The sequence below is a fragment of the Vidua chalybeata genome, chromosome 14, assembly GCF_026979565.1.
Source record: "Vidua chalybeata isolate OUT-0048 chromosome 14, bVidCha1 merged haplotype, whole genome shotgun sequence".
NCBI lineage: Eukaryota > Metazoa > Chordata > Aves > Passeriformes > Viduidae > Vidua > Vidua chalybeata.
In genome coordinates this window covers 12,352,626-12,359,512 of record NC_071543.1, presented here as the reverse complement: position 1 = coordinate 12,359,512, position 6,887 = coordinate 12,352,626, and positions in this window count along the sequence as shown.

The window sequence follows — 6,887 nt, the reverse complement described above, 5'->3', positions numbered from 1 at the left end:
CTCGCTGGAGGAAGCGCGAACAGCTCCCGGAGCTGCGGGCGCGCTCTGTCAGGAGATGACGTGGCCCGATGTTCTGCGCTCTGAAAGTGAAATAATGTGGGTTTGGAGTGTTTTACATAGCCGCTTTTATCTCTGCCTGGTCAATACAGCTGCGAGGAGCGGAGGAGGAGGACTCTGGCTGCACCTCAGCTCCGTTCAGAGGTGCTGAACCGCTGGTGGTGTGCGGGTGCTGCTGAGGGCAGCACTGAGCTGAGCTGTGCTGACGGCAGGATTGTAGGGGATGACACTTGTTCTCTGTGGAAACGATGTATTTAGTGTGGAATCAGCTTGCTTGCCGCTGGTGCTCTCCTTCAAAGCCGTTTTCTTCAAGTCCCTCCAAAGGCTCTGGAGCAATAACTGCAATAATTGATGGGAAAGAGTCTCTCATGTTGCAGGAACCTGTAAAATATTCACCCATAGGGGAGGCTTTGCTGCTTGTTCGGTTTGTGGCATGTCTGTGCTCCTTGGTGTTCTGCCGGTTCAGTCTGGGTGTGCTGTGACAGCTCTCTTAGCAGTGCCTTCCTTCCTCCTAAGCATATTTCCAGTGATTAGGCTTGCGTGGGATTTGAGACCCAGCGACACTGCCAGGTACTGGGTGACCTCAGTTGTTCTTGCCTGGGAAGAAAAATTGTAACTGTAGCACTTCCCTGCTGGGGGGATGTGGGGAAGGGTGTGTTAGAGATGTGGAGGTGCTTGGACTTGCTTGGAATCAGATGCACCAGCGTTGTAGAATAATTTTGAAATTGGACTTCTTGCATGTAAATAAATAAGTGGACTAGAACTTAAAGAACAAAGTTGAAAAATTCTCAGACTTATGAAAAGGATTAGTATTTCATACATTTGTGAAACTACAATGTAACTTTTCAGTCTTAAGACTCATGCTTCTACTGAAAGGTTTAATTTATTTTTAACTGCAACTCAGTAAAGGAAGCAATCAGCTTTCTGGGAAATTTCTGGCTTTTCCAGAAATTGTTTCTTTTCTCCTGCCACTAGGCTGACTAGTTCATACAGCTTTATGTCCTTAGAAGATCTGCCTTGACGTTCTGTTTAAATTATTTGGTCAGCCCAGAAAAGAGAAAATACACTTGCTGTCTGTGACATTTCTGAAGGGCTACTTGTCTTTTTGGGAACTGGTAAGATAGGATGATCAGTTGTAAGCTTGGGATTCATCCTACTGCTGGGACAGATCTCAGACCCTTTTTCTTCAAATTAATAATGATTATGTAATCACCAACAGCCTGGCTTCTGTGGGGAAACAAGAAGAATTTAACTGAATTTTCAGAAAGCTGATCTATGTTGGAAAAGAGAGAAAGCTGCTCACAGAGCACACGTAAGTGCTGCAGCAAGTTGCAGCTGTGTGGGGTGGTGAGGGATTTTCTAAGGTGATATTGGATAACCACTGCTGGAAGAAGGAGTGTGTGAGGTTAATGTAGCTCCTGCCTCTGTGTGTTGGGCTGTCACGTGGGATCTCTGAAGTCCCTTGCAGGGACCACAGTCACATTACTGATCTTGTCATTATTTTCCATTCGTTGTTCCAGGAATTAGCACAGCCTTGCCAAATGCTCTGGGTCTAATCTCAGTAATGCAGATGTTTTAATAGGTTAGAAGAAATATTTTAGCTGTTGGGCCTGCCCATTATCAGGCTATGGTTAGAAGTGCTTGGGTGTCCAGCTGCATTCCTTTCCTCTCAGCTGTCTGTGAAGTAGTTGTTGGCACAGGATCATCCGAATGGCTCCTTCTTGGGGCCCGCTTTAATAATCTGGAAAGGTTTTGTGAATGTACCCCTGAAACCTTGGGACAGTCACAATGTAGGAATGTTTCCTGGTTTTGGAAATATGTCTGTCTTGTAGCTGCCACCACCTGCCAGAAGGCCCTGGAAGAGAAGCCATGAATTTGGGACCACCTTTGATCACTACAAAAGTACCAAGCTCCCAGCTTCAGGTGGCCACTGCTCTGTTCTCCTCCACTGCCTGCTGTGAAGAGTGGCTTTGACATGGCTTTCCCTCTGCTGTGAGCTGTATTCCTGGAATCTGGTGTGCCCTGGTAGGACTAAAGTGTGATAAGGGTCTTTTGAGAAAGAATAAAAGGAAAAAAGAGTGGGGGTAGAGGGGCTACCTGGGAGGGAAGTGTTAATAAAACTCAGGATGAAGATCCATATGGCGGAATGGGTCTGATCCATTGGCCTGGAGGTACCTGGAGAACATGTGCTTTCTTTGTCTCGCTGTAATCAAGGCTTACTCAACCAGAGTCGTTTGTCTTGAGCCAAGAGGGAAACCACATCCCTCATGAAAATAAGCAGTATAGTTCCTTAGAACTCTATCCTTCCCACTAGGATTCACCTGGCATTGCAGACTCCATTTGGCAGCTTCCTCAGATGAAGCCATTGGCTGTAGGATCCTTCCTGATGCTCAGCAAGCAGCCCAGCAACAGCATGTGTGAAAAAATAAAGGACAGCAGAAAACAGAGGTACCAGCCCAGTGCTGTGCACTGCTGCACAGGTGTGGTGAGGTGCCTCTCCCCAGCTGCAAATCACTGAATGCTGTGCAATGCCCAAGTCTTGGAAGCATCAGTGCTCCTTTGATTCAATACATTTAAGAGGCTTTCTCTTGCTGCATAAATTGCTTTCTCATGTCATTGAAGTGACCTGTTTGAATTAAACATCACAGAGTGCTTTTTATATAGCTGTGCCAACAACACAGTGCAACTGGCATATCAAAAATGAGATAAAGTGGTCTGGATATCACCAGAGTCAGGGTAGTATTTAGTTTATTGTACAGCTTGTGCTGTTATTTGTATTTGCTTACAGCAAGCTGCCTTCTGCAGTCCTGGTAATAGTTTTTACATAACATGTAAAACCTGAAAAAGGAGGAAAAGTCAGCAGTGCCCATGGGTACACGCTGGAAAGTGTGATTGCTGCTCATCCCTGCACACCGAGTCCTCTCTGTGTTTGCTGTGGGGCACCACCAGCACCACGAGAGGGAGCGTGGAAGCAGCGAGTGGCTTCTCCTGGGATGGTCCGGCTCAGAGCGGGGCGGTGCTCCCGCCCTGGGAGCCAAACACGGTGCAGCACAGGTTGAAAACAGCGCAGAAATGGAAATAAATTTATGTTTCAGGGCTTCGGGACTCCAAAGAATGTTCTGCACCTAAGGTTAATTTGTCTCAGGTGTCTGGAATTGCAGTTGTGCTTGGAGTCTTTAGTGCATAATGGAGGTTATTTGGGATTTCCTACTCTGTTATTGCAGGTAGGTAAAAAGAGCCACTTATCTTAGCTGCTGAAGCTGAAATAAAAATATAATCACAAGAATAAGGTTTGCTTTAATTCTGTGATTCCTTGAGATTATTTTGCCTTGTGTGGGACTGGGGAAAAATGCTGCTGCATAATGTCACCTTCTGATATCAAAATGCTGTTCAGAGAACTCTTATCCTGCAGTTGGAAGGTAATGGGTGAACCCCACCTAAACACAAAATAAAAAATGCAATTATTTCCATTTTCCAAGCAGTTACTTATGAGTAATGAGTTTCAGCACACTGATGTCAGATTATTTAGCTGATGGTAAGCAAAATTTGAAAATGTCAATGTATCATTGTTTATTATATTCAATAAATAGAACAGTTTTGAGGCAGAAGTTTTTAGAAGGGCAGGACATGGCAAGCCAGATCTAACTGTTGAGATATGTTCAAGATATAATGTGGAGAAAATGTAAACCAGTGATCGCTGGACTGTCCCCTACAGGTGTGTCTAAATCAACTCTGGTTTTTCCAGCCTGCTCCAGTGTTCTTTCTGCCTCACAATTTAAGGGTCTTTCCTAGGACCTAACTCAGATCTTCTCTGCAGTTTCTAGCAAACTCTACATTTTCTCTTTAGCTCGGGAACACAGCTGATCTATTCTGGAGTTGCTCTGCATCAATCAGGATTTTCAGGATTTTTTTTTTTTTTTTTTTTTTTTTTTTGAAAATCCTTTTTGGGGGTATATTTTATAAAAATTTTAAAGCAACTGTGTATAAGCTGGGACCCCAGCTGAGAGTGAAGCCATTCCTCCTGGTAGGGCAGCAGGAATGTGGTAGGTACCCTATTCTGGAAAGAAATGTCCCTGTTTACAGTGCTGGTGCCATGCCTTGGATTCCTTAACCAGCTGGGATAGCCTGTTGTGGGCCTGGAGCTGTTCAGAAGGATTTTGGCTGTGCCAGAGCCTGCTCTCAGTAATGCAGCCAAGAGCTGGGTTCTCCCTGGCCCTGCAGCTGGGGGAGTTATGGCTGGGTGAGGAGGGAACGTGGATGTTGTCCTTGCAGCTCCAGCTGAGGAAGGGGAGGTGAAATGTGAGTGTATGAAAGGTCACAGCTGACCAAAGTCCACCTGGGTGAGTCCGTCTGGCATTTCAAGTGTGCATTTCTGTCTGCTCAGCAACGAGCTGGGTGTGGGTTCTTGCCTCTTGGACTGTGGTGTTTAAAATCCCCTGGCAGATCTCTATTCAATGATTTTATCTATACATCTTCATTTCCTTTCCTCTAAACCAAATTTGAAGATAAACATGGCAAAAATCTAAGGGACAGCAATGCACAGTGCTGCAGGGGTAGCATGTTATGTCCCTTCTCTGCCAGAGTTTGTTCTCTCACAGCCTGCTGCTCTCTCAGGAGGCAGTGGGGAGGTTTGGGGCATTTCCTTGCCCATCCCCAGCCCCAAACCAGGACAGCAGCTCTGAACTGGCTGGCTCACTGCCTGGTGACAGTGGCTCACCCTTCCAGGAGGCTCTGCAGGGTGTAGCTGCAGTGCTCAGCTCTCTGCCCTGTTTCTGCCCTCGCTCCAACGGGGAACAAAGGAGAAACGCCCAAATGTCAATGTGAGCATTCTCCTTGGAAAAAGCGGCAACAGGGTTTGGGAGGAAGGAAAATTCTTGTTTCTTGCTCTGCTCAGTCCATCCCAGCAAGCTGCAGGGTGTTTGAGAGGCTGAAGAAGACCCTGAGACAATGCATCCAGTCTAATATGCATTGTCAGATGCACTTGGTGGAAGAAAGTCCTTCCCGGGAGAACTGGTGCAATGCAGGATGGTGGTAGTGAGGTCCAGAGTATTTAAAATCAAGGGCTGAGCTGGCTGACAGGGCTCACTTCACCATGCTGCTGCTCAGGCCCCACTGTGCTCTGGTGCTGCTGCCTGGGGTCCCCTCCCCACCTGCCAGTAGGGCTGTGCTTGCCCCTCACGGGTTCTGTGCTTTCCTGTGCCATTTTCACGTTTTTCCCTGCCCCTGCAGATAAGGAGGACATACATACCAGGCTGGACTTTGGCACTGGCTCAGGCCAGGAGCCAGAATTACTCCTGGTGCTCCCCTTGTGTGCTGCTCCAGCTGGCCCCCAAGTCACCTCCAGAAGAAGGAGATAGGTGGGGATAAATCAGGTTCCTCATCTGCTCACACAGCAACAATCTCCAAGCCCCAATGCAAATGTCCCAAGCAAACCTTGCTTGTCCCACATCTCTTCTTGCTGTCCTTCAGTATCCTATCCCAAAAAGCTCTTGTTAATGTAGTTTGATCCTGTTTGCTGCTGCTGGCTCCATGCTGTGTCCATGGATGGCTTTATAGGATGGCCAGAGGTCCTGTCTGACCCAAAACAGCCTTATTCCTTCTTAGCAAGATAGTGAAATAAACCATGTTCTTCTGCCCACAACCCGACTGGCTGGTGCCCAGCTTCCAACAGCATCTGTGGAGTGCAGGGTCAGTGCCCTGGCATGCCAGGAAAGCCTGTAGCAGAGACACTTGGCTTCTTCTGGGCTTTGGGGGCTCCTCTATTGCACCCCCATACATCCCCCCTGCCAGCCCAGTGTCCCCGCCGTGCTCCCAGTGCAGAGCTGTGCCCGTGACAGGAGAGCCACTCACAGGAGAGCTGCTCCTCTCCTTGGTGCCTGTCAGTATTTGACAGCACAAACATTCTAAGCTGCAGAGGGAAAGTGCACTCAGCCCCCCCGGATGGTTGGTACGTGATGCTGCCCTTGTCCTGTGACACAAAGAGCTCAGACCCCAGGGCCACATGCAGATCTGCAAATTTGGTCCTTGACGTGGTGCTGGCACAGGAGGCACAGCCATCCCCTCCTGGCAGCGGAGCACAATGGACTCAGATGTTTTGTGGAACAGCTTCATGGGGAAAAGCAGGTTGGTTTTGATTTTCAGGCTCCTTTTTGTCTTGGTTAGCAGAAGACATACATTTTTCTGTGGATAAAAATCTCTGTGGTCTTTCTCTCTGCACCAGAGATGACAAGGTATTATGTAGCCCTGATGGCCTCTGTCTTGACATGCTCAGGAATGTTTGGGAAGTGTAAGAGAGGCCATGGCAAGTGGTCTGAAGTGACTTACAGTGGAAGTTACAATAAAAATAGGCAAGGGAGCACCAAGCAAAATCTCTGCAGTACTAAATGTGGTTTTTTTTGTTTGCTGTGGTTTTTTGTTGCTGCTTTTTTTGTTTGTTTCTATCACTCTGGGTCCCCCAGGATCATGCGTGGTTGTGACTTTGTCCAGCAGCAGCAATAAGGATCCCCTATGCCAGTCCAGAGCCTGCCTCTGGCACTGCTCAGTGCCTTTATTTCTGAAAGTGGGGGCTCCTGCCCAAAGGCTGCTTTCACCAAAAGCTCAGTGAGGTGGTCTCTGATGGGTGAGAGGAACCAGAGGGGTCAGAGAGCTCCTCATGGCTCTCAGCACCTGGGGCAGAGGAGCAGCACAAGCATCCCCAGGCACCCAGCACACTGAGCAAGGCTGCACACAGCAGCCTGGGCTGAGCCCGGGGCTCTGAGGGTGGGGGGCTGGCTCTGGCACTGCCAGGATGAGCTGATGAGTGGGGACACGGGTTCTCAGAGTTGAGCTGG